General features: G+C 35.8%; 1 long non-coding RNA gene across 3 annotated transcripts in view; it reads left to right on the top strand.

Moving 5' to 3' along the window:
- LOC142345542 (uncharacterized) overlaps positions 1-18,218 on the top strand; it is a 168,777-nt gene that overhangs the window by 51,745 nt on the left and 98,814 nt on the right. The gene's annotated exons all lie outside the window — the stretch shown is intronic.

Genomic DNA, 18,218 nt, shown 5'->3' with positions numbered 1-18,218 from the left:
CAGCACTCTCTTTCTAAAATATTAAAATTATTGAAATGACCGAACAAGTAACGACCATAAGTAAAGAATGCCCAGCAACTATTGATTTGCAATATTTACAATGATCCAAACCCCAGTCCATATCAATGGAATTCGGTGACATTAAACAGCCGCTTAGAACACCTGAACTCTTGTGCCAAAGAAAACGAATGCAAACAGGTTATCATAACAGGTGGTATCAACTTCTCGGAAACAACCTGGCCTAGATTGTCATCATACAATCGAAAATGAAGTTAAAAGCAAATAAGGTAAACATAATTATAGTAATGTAAAAGAAACCAATTTGTCAAATTAAAATTACTTCCAATACTTAAAACAAACGTTTTCGAACTTTACGTTCATCGTCAGGTTAAAACTGTTTTACAAATTGTTAAAAGATAAAATGAATATGTATTTACATTTGTCTGAGATGACAATTAAAACAATTCTAGGAAACATTCTAAAAAATTCAATCGAAAATTTTTCCTTATATACAATATTTAGCCTATTTACAACACATATTTACATCTGTTATCAATTTACTTAAAAACATTCCTATTCCGGATTTTTCGATTTTGTCCATGTTCTTGTATTTTTAGGGTTATTCCGAATTTGCCCTAACCATAAGTATCCCTCTTGTGGAGGTTTTGCAAATTTCGTTTTGTCATGCACAAAATGTTTTTTGCCCTATGCATTCTCATTTAGTCAAAATTATGATTTGAACTAATATTTTAGTATGAGTTCCCTCCCCCTATATTCGTCGCGTGTGTTTAGTGCCGGCTTCAGCTTGCTGATATATATAGCTTCGATGATCATTAGTTTTTCTACTGACCGACAGGCGTCCAGAATTCTCCATTCAATGTCATTCGTGGCGCCACGACATTCAACTAGATGTTGACCCACCTGTGAATCCTTCTTTTGATGTTCTGTTATCCTTGTGGTAACATGCCGGCTTGTTTGTCCAACATAGATGGATCCGCATCCATTACATTTAATTTCATATACCACGTGGGATTTCAGATCTCTATCAAAGGATGATTTCAGGGTGGGGAGGCAAGATCTTAATTTTCGCGTTGTAAAAACTACTTGCAATTCGCATAGTTTCTTCAATTTGCTTGCGAAGTTTTGAGTGAGGTTGCCTCTGTATTGTAGAAAAATAGTTGGCTTATCATTAGATTTAGTCTTGCTTTTTTGATGCTCTTTTGGTGTTGTTCTTAATTGGTCTTTACCGCCACTTATTATTTTTTCCTAGAAGTAACTTTGCAAAAGAGCAACTGGATGTAGTTTTTTGTATCAACCGAGACAATATCTCGAGCTGTGAATAAAACGAACGGCTGCAAAAAATCTGTTGTTCGATAAAAGTCACTCTTCGACCATAAACCAATTGAAACAAAAATCGACTTTGACTCAATTAGAGCTGCGCATGAAATGCCCGCTGTAAAATATGTCCTTGAGAGAGCAGATCAAGGAAAAATAAACAAAATGATGAAAAGGAGCCTTTTCGTAGAAAAAAAGTGGATAAATTTGAACACGTTTTAAAGGTTTTGGGAGAAATCAACAAAATCATTCCTCGGGTCACCAAAAGCAGATCAAAGTTACCATCATGGATATCCATCTCCGCTCCCATTATTATAAAACAACTCAAAACCCTGAAAAAGAAAAGTAAGGAATCCTTTCGTAATTTGATCGAACTGAAAATAAGCTAGAAAGAGCAAGTCATGGAGTCAATCGAAAAATCGGATTTCGAAAACACCGTGCTTGAATGGCATGTATTTAGTCAAATTTAAAAGCACCTCAAATGAATACAAAATACTCCGTCAATCCCCCAACTCTAATTTACAAGTACACTAAAATCTCCGATGATACATTGAGGCCATGAAATTTAAAAATTACTGTTTGCCCTTCTTCCGGCAAATCCGAATATATTAGACTCAATTACTCAAAAACAAAACTTGCACAAAAACAATTCTTTGGTTCACTCTTAGAGTTGATTTCTGATATATTAACGGATACAAATCAGGTAGTAAACCATCTTAAGCTTAATTAAATGAGACAAATCACCGTGCAAGTCCCTAACCAATATCTTCCAAACGTGTGTCAATGAACAATGCATTCTCAAAAACTGGAAAACAATTCAAGTAACGCCAGTGCTCAAGGAATGTAAGAAAACTAACATCATATATAATCATCCAATTTGCCTCCTCTGCTTCATATAAAAGTTTTTAGAGAAAAGATGATTTGTTGAAGTCTACAGCTTCTTTCGAAGAAAAGTCCACGAGCCACTTCGGCTACCAAAAACATCAGAAAACCACACTTCAATATTTTTTGTTCAGGTTTATGAATTGACTGACATGGAATCCGTGAAAAAACTTAGTTACTTGTAAATTGATATCACGAACGCCTTTAATACCTTCCCGCAGAAAGTGTTACTCAACAAAGTGAGATTTTTGTATATAGGCGGAACAAATCTGGGCTGGATAAACCTTATTTATCCGACAGAAAAAACGTTCAAAAAACCTAAAAAATCGTCTTTCCAGATTGTAACCAGTGGAGTTGCACAGGCGTCAACTCTCGGCCCTCTTCTTCTCCTGTTGTTTAGAAATGATCTGCCGAATTTATGCTAAACACCAAAAGCTCGTGCAAAGCCAATGAGTTTAAAAACTGTCTTTTACGGGACCAAATGATCAAAGTGACTGAAAGGGATTGAAAATTAGCACCAGAAAATAAAAACAATGCCAAATACAAAAAATTCCATGCTTCGAATAGAAAAATGATTTTAAAAGCTTCATTCATGCAGAAAGATCTGAAACCATTTACATCCCAGAAGAATTTAGTGTTTTTGCTCGGCACAATTTAATTTTGCGTGAAAATAGCCATAGACAATCATTTAAAGCAATGGTTCATCTCTTCCTATTTAAACGGAACATATCAAACTTGTGATAGTGGAAAATCAAACTAAGTGCCTAATCTGGTTATGTAGTACCCAATGTGGTTTTTGCTTCTCAAATGTGGCTGCCTAACAGAAGTAACTTGTTTGAACTTGAAGACGTCCAATATGATGCAAAGTAATGGATACTGAATTCTAAATCTAATTAACGAAAGAGGCTGGATCACTTAAAATACAACTGCTGAGCCTCAATGCTGAAATGCATGACCTTAAGTTTCTACTATCACCAAGAAAGTGGGAACATGACAATGAATCTTCTGAAACACATGTCATTAGAGAAAACCTATTCGACAAAACGAAAGGAGAGAGTACGGCATCCCCAAAAATTGGATAAAACACAGATGACAAGTGCTTTCGAAAAACGAAATTTTTCTTCAAACATGTTTCAAGATTCTTCTACAAATACTCTTCGTTCTATAAACACTTCTTTCTACAAATCTATTGAAATTTTTTCAAAGAGCTACTCGGAGGATTACAAAAGCAGTTGGAGAATGATCTTCAGATGTGGAAACTGAAATACGACTGGGAAAAACTTGAAACTAAAAAAGTAATCCAAAACATAGAGGTAAAGCTCTATACCCTTAGTCATTATTACTAAAATTATTATTATTATTATTATTATTATTATTATTATTATTATTATTATTATTATTATAATTGCGATTATTGTTATTATTAATATTATTAATATTTTTAATATTACTATTATTATTTTTATTATTAATATTATTATTATTTTTATCATTACTAGAATTTTTTATTATTATTACTATTATTATTATTATTTTTATTATTATAATTATTATTATTATTAATATTATTATTATTATTTTTATTATTATTATTAGTATTATTATTATTAATATTATTGTTATAAATATTATTATTAATATTTTTATTTTATTATTTTTATTATTATTATTTTTATTTTTAATATTAATAACATTATTGTTATTAGTAATGTTATCGTTATTGTTTTATTTTACTTTTATTATAGTATGCTTTGAAATGAAGCCTGCCGTGCATTTCTTAGAATTCCCAGAGCTTTTCTGCCCGAATTCTCATTCAACACAAAACATCAAAATTTTCAACTTAAAACTTATTAATTACATTCAACACAAAGTTTATTAAACTTATTCATTTCAGTTCAAACATTCAATTCTAGAGGCTGGCTTGTTTTTAAAAGAAGCACAAAATTTACAAACAGTCTAAGAACTAATAATTTTGACTTAATCTGTATTGCTGAAGCATGGTTAGGCACAGACCTTCCATCATCAGCACTCACTTTCTAAAATGTAAAGTTATCGAAATGACCGACCAAGTGACGACCATAAGTAAAGACACGGAGGGGACCTTATCGCTGTTAAAAACAACATTCCGGAGCACAGCTTGAGCATATCCAATTAAAAGTTGATCATTATGACTACTTAGCACTGAAATTGTCCTCTAAGAATGCCCAGCAACTTTTGATTTGCAATTTTTTTAATGCCCGAAACCGCATTCCATATCAATGGGATTCGGTGACATTAAACAGCCGCTTAGAACACCTGATCTCTTGTGCCAAAGAAAATGAATGCAAACACGTTATCATAACAGGTGGTATCAATTCTCGGAAACAACCTGGCCTAGATTGTCATCATACAATCGAAAATGAAGTTAAAAGCAAATAAGGTAAACATAATTATAACAATTTTGCAAAAGAGCAACTGGGTATAGTTTTTTGTATCAACCGAGACAATATATCGAGCTGTGAATAAAACTCTGTGCAAAAAATCTGTCGTTCGATAAAAAGTCACTCGCCGACCATAAACTAATTGAAACAAGAATCGACTTTGTCTCAAATAGAGCTGCGCATGAAGTGCCCGCTGTAAAATATGTCATTGAGAGAGCAGATCAAGGAAAAATAAACAGAATGATGAAAAGTAGCCTTTTTGGCCTTTACTTAGCAAAAAAAGGAAAATTTTGAACGACACTAGTTTTAAAGGATTTGGGAAAAATCAACAAAATTTTTCCTCGGATCACCAAAAGCAGATCAAAGTTACTATCATGGATATCGCTCTCCGCTCCCATTATTATAAAACGACTGAAAACACTAAAAAAAGAAAAGTAAGTAATCCTTTGTAATTTGATCGAACGGAAAAAAAAGCTAGAAAGAGCAAGTCAAGGAATCAATCGAAATACCGGATTTCGAAAACACCGTGCTTTAATGGCATGTGTTCCCAAATTTAAAAGCACCTCAAATGAATACAAAAAACTCCGTCAATCCCCCCAACTCTAATGTACATGTATACTAAAATCTCCGATGATACATTGAGGCCATGAAATTTAAAAATTACTGTTTGCCCTTTTCCGGCAAATCCGAATATATTAAAAACTCATTTACTCTAAAACAAAATTTGCACGAAAACAATTTTTTGATTCACTCTTAGAGTTGATTTCTGATATATGAACGGAAACAAATCAGGTACGAAAACATCTTAAGCTTAATTAAATGCGACAAAACATTGTGCAAGTCCCTATCCACCATCTTCAAAACGTGTGTCCATGAACAATGCGTTCTCAAAAACTGGAAAACAATTCAATTAACGCCAGTGCTCAAGGAATGTAAGAAAACTAACATCATATATAATCATCCAATTTGCCTTCTCTGCTGCAAATAAAAGGTTTTAGAGAAAAGATGATTTGTTGAAGTCTACGGCTTCTTTCGAAGAAAAGTCCATCCGAGCCAGTTCGGCTATCAAAAACATCAGAAAGCCACACTCCAATATTTTTTGTTCACGATCAGGTTTATGAATTCAATGACTTGGAATCCGTGAAAAAACTTAGTTACTTGTAAATTGATATCACGAACGCCTTTAATACCTTACCGCAGAAAGTGTTGCTCAACAGAGTTAGATTTTTGTATATAGGCGGAACAAATCTGGGCTGGATAAAAACTTATTTTTCCGACAGAAAAAACGTTCAAAAAAACCTAAAATATCGTCTTTCCAGATTGTAACCAGTGGAGTTGCACAGGCGTCAACTCTCGGCCCTCTTCTTCTCCTGTTGTTTACAATTGATCTGCCGAATTTATGCTAAACACCAAAAGCTCGTGCAAAGCCAATGAATTTAAAAAACTCCTTTACGGGACCAAATGATCAAAGTGACTGAAAGGGATTGAAAAATAGCACCAGAAAATCAAAACAATGCCAAATACAAAAAATTCCATGCTTCGAATAGAAAAATGATTTTGAAAGCTTCATTCATGCAAAAAGATCTGAAACCCCTTACATCCCAGAAGAATTTAGTGTTTTTGCTCGGCACAATTTAAATTTGCGTGAAAATTGTCATAGACAATCATATAAAGCAATGGTTTATCTCTTCCTATTTAAACGGAACATATCAAACTTGTGATAGTGGAAAATCAACCTAAGTGCCTAATCTGGTTATGTAGTACCCAATGTGGTTTTTGCTTCTCAAGTGTGGCTATCTAACAGAAGTAACTTGTTTGAACTCCAAAATGATGCAAAGTAATGGATACTGAATTCTAAATCTGATTAACGAAAGAGGCTGGATCACTTAAAATACTACTGCTGAGCCTCAATGCTGAAATGCTTGACCAGAGGTAAAGCTCTAAGTCCTTAGTCATTATAACTAATATTATTATTACGATTATTATTATTATTATTAATATTAATAATATTACTATTATTATTATTATTATTATTATTATTATTATTATTATTATTATTATTATTATTATTATTATTATTATTATTATTATTATTATTATTATTATTATTATTATTATTATTATTATTATTATTATTATTATTATTATTATTGAGATACCGGCTCCAACTGGAACCCCTAAAACTCAATGTTGTAACCAAGTCTAAATGTACTAGTATACTTATTTTATAAACTCTTATGATATGTAACTATTATTCATTGTACATATGTAAATCTCCAATAGGAGATATGTGTTACGAGTCATTGTTAGTTGTTCACTTTATCGCCTGTCACTTAGCAGGTAACTAATCTTAATCGCGCTTTCACACTTGTGTTAAGTGCAGACGAAAATAACGCCGAAAAGATACAGTCGGTTCGTGGCCAGAATAAATTCTTGAACTTAATTCTCTTCAAAATAATAAGTTGACCTTCAATACTGGAACATACACATACACAGATCCTAAGTGATCAGCATCTACAATCCACAGTTATATTAGATAGATCATATCTAACTAACGATACTAAAGTATCAGGACGAGAATACTCTCCTCTCGGAGTAGAACAACAACGATATACAGCGCGGGATCACATGGCGCAGTCATCTGTTAAAACTCCTCTCGGAGTACCCCCATTCTGGGACTCAGGGGCAAACCCAACCACAGAATGGAACACCTGGTTCGGGACTCTCAAAATGGCAATAATGGCGAGGGACAACCTACAGGTTGACAAACTCTTAAAACTAAAGCCAGCAAGAACAGAATTACCCTACCCCACAATCCCAACATATGAAGAACCCTTCGACGGGGAAACAGTAGATGAAGAGAGACAAAGAGACCAGAGAAATCAACGCAGAAAAGTGGACTGGGAGAATGAATGCAAAAAACTAGAACAAAATGGCCCAATGATAGACAAGCTACCTTGGGACGAGGCAGACTTAAAGGTCAAAAGCCTCATATATCTCTCCCTGGGAGTAGAAGGAACAAGAACCTTCCATCAAAGAAATCCGCGCTCCAAAATAGAGCGGTGCTCCACTAACGAACTAGTGCATGAACTAACTATAACATTCACCCGGCCACGAAACAGAACACTTGGCCGGTTCCAATGCTTTAAAACAATGCAGCAGCCAAACGAATCCTTCGAGACATTCTACAACCGCCTTCGAGAACAAGGAGCACACTGCAAATTCGAACACCTCGAAGAAGACCTGATAAAAGACATATTCATTTCGAATATGAGAAGCTCAAACATCCAAATGGAACTTCTGTCAGAAACAAGAAGCCCACAACAAGCATTAAACTATGCCGTGAATAGAGAAAGGGGTCTAGCAAACCAACAAGAAATCCTAAGATCGAACAATACAAACTGGAACACAGTCTCCTACGTCCGTACAAATAGACAAAGAACACAAAATCAAAATTCTCAACAAAAACAAAATCCATGCTAGAAATGCGGAGGAACATTCTCCCTAGCACACTTACAGACATGCCCCGCCAAATCAACAACATGCAAAATATGCAAAAAGCCAGGTCACTACACTTCACTATGTACAGCAAAAATGCCAGAATGACGACCACAAAACATACAACAGTCCAGCTCAACACAAAATTACAAACAACCACAAACAAGAAGAATAAGAAATATAAATCAAGAAGAAACAGAAAGCGAGCAACTAGAAGAAAGCGTAGACGCGGAAGCAGCCCTGTATATAAAAGAACTTCACGAGGACTGGCAAAATATAAACATCATACGTCCAACACAGTTCTCACCACAAAAAAACAACTTCATCAACAAAGAATCAAACGGAGAGTTCTGGGTTGAAACAAAAACCCAATCACATAAACTACAGTGGCTAGCAGACACTGGCTCGCCCCGATCATTCATCAATCAAGAGATCGCACAAAAACTCCAAAAGGAGATTCAAAACATTCGAATAGAAAAGTTTACAGAAAACACAATATACAAATGTTTCAACAACAACAATATTGAAATTGAAGGAGTGCTCATCATTGACATACAGTCAGGATCATGGACGGCAAAGAACTGCAAAGTCCTCATTGTGAAAAACAAAACAAACAACATCATGGGCAGAGACCTTCTAGCAAAACTGGGAATAACACTCAACGCTTCAAAAAACACTGGTAAGCCCATTATCTTCATATCAAATCTCCAAATGGAGAAAAACATAATAAAATGGGTATTTCAAAAATACCCACACTTATGCACTCGCCTAGGTCGCTCAAAAAACCATATTGCGAAATCAATCTTTAAATCGACATACACTCCTTCACAACATAAAGGTAGACGAGTTCCCCTACACCTCCTCGAGAAAGTCGAAAACGAGCTTAAAAAATTAATTGATGACAAACAAATCATTCAACTAGAAAAATGCTCAGACGAATTATTCATAAGTCCAGTAGTAATAACAGTAAAAAAAGACAAATCAGTAAAAATAGCTCTAGACTCCAAAAAATTGAATGATGCTATACACAAAAACAAATATCAAATGCAAAGCATCGACCACCTAATGGATTCAGTGGCAGTATACATTTCCGAACGAAAAAACAAACAAGGAAAATATTTCTTTTCGAAAATCGACCTAAAATACGCATACAGCCAAATACCATTAGACGATAACATCAAAAAACACTGTAACTTCAATATCCTAGGAGGAAAAGCTACCGGCACATATAGATTTATCAACGGATTTTACGGGCTGACAGATATGCCAGCAACATTCCAGAAAATAATAGATAAAACACTACACGATATAAACTGCAAATTTGCGTATCTAGACGATATCCTAATAATAACAAAAGGAACACAAGCCGAACACGAAAAAGAATTAGACAAAATACTCTACAGATTAAACGAAGAAAACTTAGCCATTAACTTACAAAAATGCGAATTTGCCAAAGAGCAAATCATATGGCTCGGCTTTACAATTACTCCAAATGGAGTAACTCCAACAAAACAAAAATGTGACGCCATAACGAATCTGGATAATCCGAAAACTTTAAAACAACTCCGCTCATTCATGGGTTGTATACATCACCTCATAAAATTCATCCCTAAGCTAGCAGAAATATCAGAGCCTCTACGCCCTCTACTATCCAAAGTCAACACAAAAGCACAAAATAAATTAGATTGGAAAGAACACCATACTACAGCTTTCAATCAAATCAAGGACAAAATAAAACAGATAACAGAAAATAGACATTTCGATACGACAAAACAAACCAGGGTACGCTGCGACGCGAGTAAAAAAGGCCTCGGAGCCTGCCTGGAACAAAAATACGGCAATACATAGGAAACAATAGCATTTGCCAGTCGATTCCTAAATAACTTAGAATCACGCTATAGTACCAATGAACTAGAACTACTAGCGGTAGTATGGTCATTGGAGCACTTCAAATATTATCTATATGGATCAGAATTCATACTCCAAACAGATCACCAAGCGTTACTTACAGCACTCAAAGAAAATAGGGGAAACAAAACATACCAAAGTAGATTAACAAGATGGGTAGATAGACTACTACCGTTTCACTTTTCAGTTGAACACATTCCAGGCAAAAACATGGGTTTCGCCGACTATCTAAGTAGAAACCCTTCCGGAGATCCAATACCAACCTCGGAAGAAGACAAAAACTTCGTAATAAACGTCATAGACGAACTAAAATTTACTCTCATTCGCAATACACTAACTCCAAATGGAGCAATTAAAACGACCAATCAAAACGCAGACATAAAACAAGTCAAGAATGACGTAACTATATTGAAACAGATTAACAACACAGCTCAAAACGCTTTTTGCCTTAATTCGATTGAAAACAAGTTACACTCTCATTCAACATATCGTGATACATTACATCCAAACAAAATAACATCAACAAATTATTCGCAATTAGTAGCCATTACAACGCGACAAAAACCTTTGCACGATACTTTCCAAGTCCCCATAAACAAAAGATACAGAGCTCTCAATAAACAAAATCCCCCATTAGTAAAGCCTCCCCAAATGGAGAACCCCACTACTAGTAAAACATTCAAAAATTCAAGTACCCAGACAGAGTATACCACAAACAAGGGAAAGGGTTTAGACCCAATAGACCCAACCAAACATTCGGAACTCTTTACCGCATATAACGACTTACCAACCCCGCTTTACAGACTAAACTTGACTAAAGTATTTAATGAAGAACTACTATCAGAGGCGTCTCAGAAAGAGCTAAAAATTATCATGGATTATGTAAAAACAGAAAATTGGGAAGATCTCAAAAAAGTTAATCCACTATTCTACAGAATTAGAAGGGACCTTTCAGTTACCCCAACAAATTGTTTACTTTACGACAACAGATTAGTAATACCTACGCGCCTAAAACAACTCGTACTGGACACAATCCACCACAACCACCCTGGCCAAGCGGGAATGCTCGCACTCGCAAAACTGATCTGGTGGCCACATATACACTCGGAAATTGTCTCAAAAGCCAAAGCGTGCAGACAATGTATAGACAAAGGTAAAAACCTCAAAGCACTAATACCCAAAACAAACTTAGGTCAGTTACCGAGCCTAATAGAACCAAACCAGGAAATCCAAATGGATTTCGCTGGCCCCATACCATATAAAAATACTACACAGAATAACTATATTCTAGTAACAGTAGATCGTCTCTCACGATACCCTAACGCAGAACTTTTCCATAATTGCGACACAGAAACCGCAATAGACTATCTCGAACGCTACTGCAAAATACATGGTATACCACGGTCAATCCGCTGTGACCAAGCACAAGCGTTTAAGGCAAAAGAATTTGAAATATTCTGTAAAAACAGAAACATTAAGCTAATACTAGCTCCAGCTGGAGATCACAGGGGAACGGGAATGGTAGAGAGACTAATCCAAACATTAAAACGTCGCTTAGCAGTCATAGATATAGACCCCATGTGGAGCTCCGAAACTCTAAGCGCTAGAATAGCGAGCATAATTGAAAACATACGCCTCATACCAAACAAAACAACAAAAGTCACACCTTTTGAGGCACATTTTGGCAGAAAACCAAACACGGAACTTTCCAATATACTAACCAAACCTTCCATCAAAAATCTATCATACAAAAAACTCATAGACAAATGTTTAGACAAGAAATTGCTACGCCACGATGCGCTGACCCAATAAGAGTTGTGGAGAAGAGACGGCAGCTCAGAAAACGAATTGGACATCCAATACAACGCACAAAGCACGTCACCCACACCTCTGGACTCAGACGACTCTGAAAATCAACCACTGATTTACAAATCACCAAGTAAGATAACCCCTTCAGAACTACACTTCTCCATAGGAGATAAGACAAAGAAAATAATATACAACAAACGCAACGTAGCGCGTAAATCTATTGCCAGAAAAACGAAAGAACCAAGAAATACCTTAGCACCCCAATGGAACATTATACAAGATGGAACCATAACAAACTATACACCACATACAATAACGATAGATACTCCACTAAGAAAGAACACAGTAGTAAGAAAAAATGATATAGCAATAGCTACAGAAACAAAACCATTACACGAAATAAAACCGCGCCTAATCCACATGGTCGCCTGTAAAACAACAGGAGAATACAGAAGCCAAAAAAAAGTTAAAAAGTTCTGTTTAGAAGAAGCCAAACAAAAGGCAAAGAATGATACAAGCGGACCGATGAGCAGCCTCCCATCAGCAAACAACTCTCGAGTCATCCCAGGACCATCTCAGAGACCAGTAACAAGTGCCCCAAAAAGGACAAGATCAGACCTCGAAGCCAACATTAAACCCAAAAAGAGGACTTGCCAAAAAGAGCTAATGAAGAGAAAATGGACAAAGGAGAAAGTATTCAAATTAGCAACAAAGAACCAAAGAGAGCAACAACAACCTAAAGGAAACAACAAGCCAAGAAACAAACAAAGCACGCCATTCCATAGCTTTAACGAAAAAGCTAAACAGGCAGCACTGAAACAATCAATGGCAGCCTCCACACGGAGACTCCCTCCGTCAAATTCAGACACCGACACAAATAGGTCATTCTTAATCTTCAACACTCCAACCCCTCAGCCACCATCAATCCAGATCTACAATGTCGACACCGACATACCCGGGACCCCCCCATTCGAGGTCATAACCAGTAACGACCCCTTGGACTTTATGGAGACCAGCAAATTGAGCCCAACAACACAAAGTCCACAGATAACCGCATCAACATCACTGGATACTAACTACATGAGAAACGACAACCAAGATATAGGGTTCAACAAATCAACCAAGAAACTAGACAAAATTGTCAAGAAAATCAACATGATCAACGCAGGGAAAGAAGAGAAAGAACAAATAGAGTCCACTAACAGTCCAGAACCAATAGTAATCTACCTGGACACATCAAACTCGACGAACGGAACAGACCAAATCCACTCGCCTCAATCAGTACAAGCTCCAAATGGAGAAATGACACGTGCTCAAACACAAGAACCAGATATGGTACACAAGAATGAACCATCGAGACCTCCCCAAACGGAGATATAGAAGAGCCCAGCCAGCTCCTTAATTTACAAGACGCCCCCATCTTCGCCCCCACCCGATACCATCTCAGATCTTGACGAGGACGACATCAAAGCACTCAACGAAATTCAATAAATTGAATTTCTCCCCTAGGGGGGAAAGTGAGATACCGGCTCCAACTGGAACCCCTAAAACTCAATGTTGTAACCAAGTCTAAATGTACTAGTATACTTATTTTATAAACTCTTATGATATGTAACTATTATTCATTGTACATATGTAAATCTCCAATAGGAGATATGTGTTACGAGTCATTGTTAGTTGTTCACTTTATCGCCTGTCACTTAGCAGGTAACTAATCTTAATCGCGCTTTCACACTTGTGTTAAGTGCAGACGAAAATAACGCCGAAAAGATACAGTCGGTTCGTGGCCAGAATAAATTCTTGAACTTAATTCTCTTCAAAATAATAAGTTGACCTTCAATACTGGAACATACACATACACAGATCCTAAGTGATCAGCATCTACAATCCACAGTTATATTAGATAGATCATATCTAACTAACGATACTAAAGTATCAGGACGAGAATACTCTCCTCTCGGAGTAGAACAACAACGATATACAGCGCGGGATCACAATTATTATTATTATTATTATTATTATTATTATTATTATTATTATTATGATTATTATTATTATTATTAATATTATTATTATTATTATTATTATTATTTTTATTATTATTATTATTATTATTATTATTAATACTAAAATTTATTATTATTCTTATTATTATTATTATTATTATTATTATTATTACTATTAGTATTATTATTATTATTATTATTATTATTATTATTATTATTTTTCTTTTTATTATTATAATAATAATAATAATAATTATTATTATTAGTATTATTATTTTTTTTGTTATTATTATTATTATTATTATTAATATTATTATAAATATTATTATTAAAATTTTTAAAATTATTTTTATTATTATTATTATTATTATTATTATTTTTAATATTAGTAACATTATTATTAGTAATATTATCATTATTGTTTTTATTGTTTTACTTTTATTATAGTACGCTTTGAAATGAAGCCTGCCGTGCATTTCTTCGAAAGTTTTTCTGAAACGATATTGGGTCTTTCCCATTGTACCCCTCAGCTTAGTGGTTAGATAATCTATACCCCTATTCATGATTTTAATTTCATGGTGCGCCATAATGGGAAAGGCCATTAATTTTTAGTAAAATTTATCCATTATCGTCAGGTTGCATTGCCATTTGAGTCAAAATAAAACACCAACTCTTTGTGTTTTTTTGAGCTTGATTGTTCTGGTGTGCTTTAGGTAACCTTTCGACATGTTTCACTCCCAGAAATTCAAAAGAAGCTCGTTTTTACAGTAGTGGAAAAAGTCACCCCTTTTCTCGCTCCAATGCCGTCAAAGTCTGTAACTGTTAGATAAATCAAGAGTTACAAAAATTGCAACAATACTTTAACAACGAACAACTACAAAAATGAGTAGAAAACAGTTGACTAGAGTAAATTCTGAGTACTAAACCAAAAATCAAAAGTTCTGGCAATCAAAAAAGTAAAACCTGCACCGGCTTAAATGATAACAAGGCTGCAATTTTGTTATTTTTAGCATGCAAAAGATGCGTGCGCATAACAAAAAGAAGCACAAGCATCATGTACTAGGCATGGTTTGGCTTAAACTCAAAAACAGAAACGCGTTTCTGTCAAGAACTCGTCGTTTTCAATGAAAAGATGTAACAATGGATCAAGTTTTCGAAGCTGTAAGCGAAGTTGATGTTACCTCTGATTTCGAGGAAAAGATTAATGTAGTCACAACTGAGGTTCAGTATAGTAACCTAGCATTCGGATCCCAGTTATGTTAACTAAATGAAGCGATTAATTCACAAAGAACTTTGCCACTTCCAGAGCTCAAATTAGCACCAAGATCAATGCAAAGTAAAATAAAAAAAATTTGAGGTTAGACAGAAAATGTTCGACAAGGTGTGGTATCCCAGAGCTAAAATCTAACAATAATTGACACCGGCTCAAGTATGATTTCAAAGAATTAAAAGCAATAGCGAAGTATGTGAAATTTTTTAATACTCCCAGAGAACTAAAGAGGATTTGAGAATTCAAGGAGGGAAAAATCGCAAATTAGTAGTCAAAGAGACAGCGACTATTCAATGCGGTAGATTAAGCCATGCCTTAGTAAGCTTAAAAGCTACAAAAAACTATATACATGAGCAAAGAACTAAACCCAAAAAAAGTAGTTGAAATTGATTGCTTTCAAATGGACAAAATGTTCTCAAAAACACAATAGATTCAAAACACATAAAAATGAAAAGTCTCACACAACAACAAAGAATTGATCAAACATTGAAAGACCTCAGGTTGACTAGCCATTGAAGTAAAAACGTAATGATTCTCAATGTTAGAAGCTTGATTAAACAGGCTGTAAATAGTCTCTCATATTCAAGAGTCTCCCATTTTGTTAGGGAGAGTGACATCTATTCCCGGATGCTCGTTCAACTCAAAACGTTTTAATTAAGCAGTATATAGGCAGAGATAGAGCTCTCTCGGCAAGTGTTCCAAAGTACTTCAGAAACTAATTGTTAAGAAACTAATTAATTTATAACTTATAGCCCGCAATCATGATTTTAATTTCATGGGGCTATATTGGGAAGGGTCATTATTTTTTGATGAAATTTATATGTTCCTTGAAACAAAAGTTTGCCACGACTGAAATGGATTCCGTTCAAACCTGCTAGTTTACCTAACGAAAGTTTTCAGATACCTCGACCAGCCTACAACAAAAAGCTAGCGGCAATCCATTTTGACTTCGAGAAATCTTTTGGTCAAGTGCGGCACAAAAACCTAATAGTCAAGCTCCTGGACCTAGAGACTGGAGGAAAAATGATTAATCTCCGAATATCTTATGTGAAAGAAAGCAATACGTCAGGATAAACAGTTTATGTTAATGAAAAACTCTAGTGACTTCCACAAAGTTCTATTTTAGCGCCCCATTTTGTCATTCGCATCGTTAACGATCTGCCTGAGATAGTTTCCTTTGAAAAATGTTTTGGATGCGCCAACGATTTGAAAATGTTTGGCAGTAGTCGGCACCAAGTTGAAGGTTGAAGATGCGCTGTTTACAATTGAAAACTGATGTCAGATAGACGAGATGCCTCTAATTGTCAAGAAGAACAATATGTTAATTTTCAACGGGATAAGTGAATCAAATTTAAACAAGCAGCACCAGTTGATTGAATCTTAACATAAATAACATTGATTAATTGTATCTGTTTCTCCATCATGGAATGAAAAAAAAACAAATAGACGTAGCAGAAAAGCTGATACAGCTTTCTATCAATTGAAGAGTAATCTGTCGAACAACTGCAGTTTTCAGAAAAAAATTGATGCATATTGAGACTACGTTGTCCCCATCATTACATACATCACTCAGCACTTTACTTGACAGAACATGAATTAAGATCAATGGAAAAATGATTGGCTGAAAATTGGATTTTTGAGGGAAAATCTCAAGGAAAAAAGTTGAATAAAGAAACTCGGACGATTTCCTCTTTTCTCTTTACAAAGGTCTGCACGATCTAATTTTGCTCACAGCGCCACTCAACAAAAAAGAATATTTTGATGAATGTTAAAACAACAAAGCTTTTTGACGAAGTACAATTGATTATACGACAAGGTAGCAGAAAGGAAATAAAAATAACGAAAATCAGGACCCAAAACTGGATGGCAAATTTTTAAGACGGACTACGATACTCTACAATTATCCCTCGCGATTTATTGATAGGGCAACTGAACAGCTAAAGCAATTGCTAATCATTTTTTTGTGACATTTCTTCAAAAACATTGATGATGAGTTGGAGACTTTTACTTGGAGAATCTTTTGAGACTTGGAGAATCTTTTGTCTCTTGGGAATGCATTTCATTAGGAAAAACCCATAGGCGTTAAGCAAGATCTTTATCGAAAAACTAATGGACTAACAATCAGCGGACAGAGCTCCCAAAACCTCTTTTAGTACTTCTACCCTTCTACCACCACCACCACCACCACCACCACCACCACCACCACCACCACCACCACCACCACCACCACCACCACCACCACCACCACCACCACCACCACCACCACCACCACCACCACCACCACCACCACCACCACCACCACCACCACCACCACCACCACCACCACCACCACCACCACCACCACCACCACCACCACCACCACCACCACCACCACCACCACCACCACCACCACCACCACCACCACCACCACCACCACCACCACCACCACCACCACCGCCACCACCACCACCACCACCACCACCACCACCACAACCACCACCACCACCACCACCACCACCACCACCACTACTACTACTACTACTACTACTACTACTACTACTACTACTACTACTACTGTTTGAACACTTAAATTCTATAAAGAAATAAAAGAACAATGACAAAAAGCAAACAAGTCAATGAAATGTATATAAGTTGAGCTTATTTGCGTTTATTTAATCCAGGAAATGCTGTTCGACAAAACTGTTGAAGCCAGATTGATGTAGCTCATGTTGTTCCTCGAGTAATCTTCTTCAAGTTGGTCCAGCCACGTCTTGCGTTGACCCCCTGGAGCTCGTTTAGCATAACAATATTTTTCTGTCGGCTCCCAGGTGAAGGCTCGAAGCGCTAGACGATCGTCATTCATCCTCAGGACATGGCCAAACCATTTCAACCGTTTAATCATGATCATTTTAGAAAGTGTCGACATACGTGATCTGGCCAGTACTTCTTCATTTGTCACCCTCTCCATATATGATAAGCATAGTATCCTCCGCAGACAACTGGTGTGAAAGCTCTCAAGTTTCCGTTGCGTTGATTTATTCATGGTCCACGTTTCAGAGCAATATAAGAGGGGAATACTAAGTTGTTTGCTTTTCGAAAGCTTCTGAAAGC

Source organism: Convolutriloba macropyga, chromosome 9 (genome assembly GCF_964194025.1).
Source record: "Convolutriloba macropyga chromosome 9, txConMacr16.3, whole genome shotgun sequence".
In the NCBI taxonomy this organism is placed as follows: domain Eukaryota; kingdom Metazoa; phylum Xenacoelomorpha; order Acoela; family Convolutidae; genus Convolutriloba; species Convolutriloba macropyga.
The sequence above is the reverse complement of the archived record's forward strand: the minus strand, read 5'-3'. Positions and strand labels throughout refer to the sequence as shown.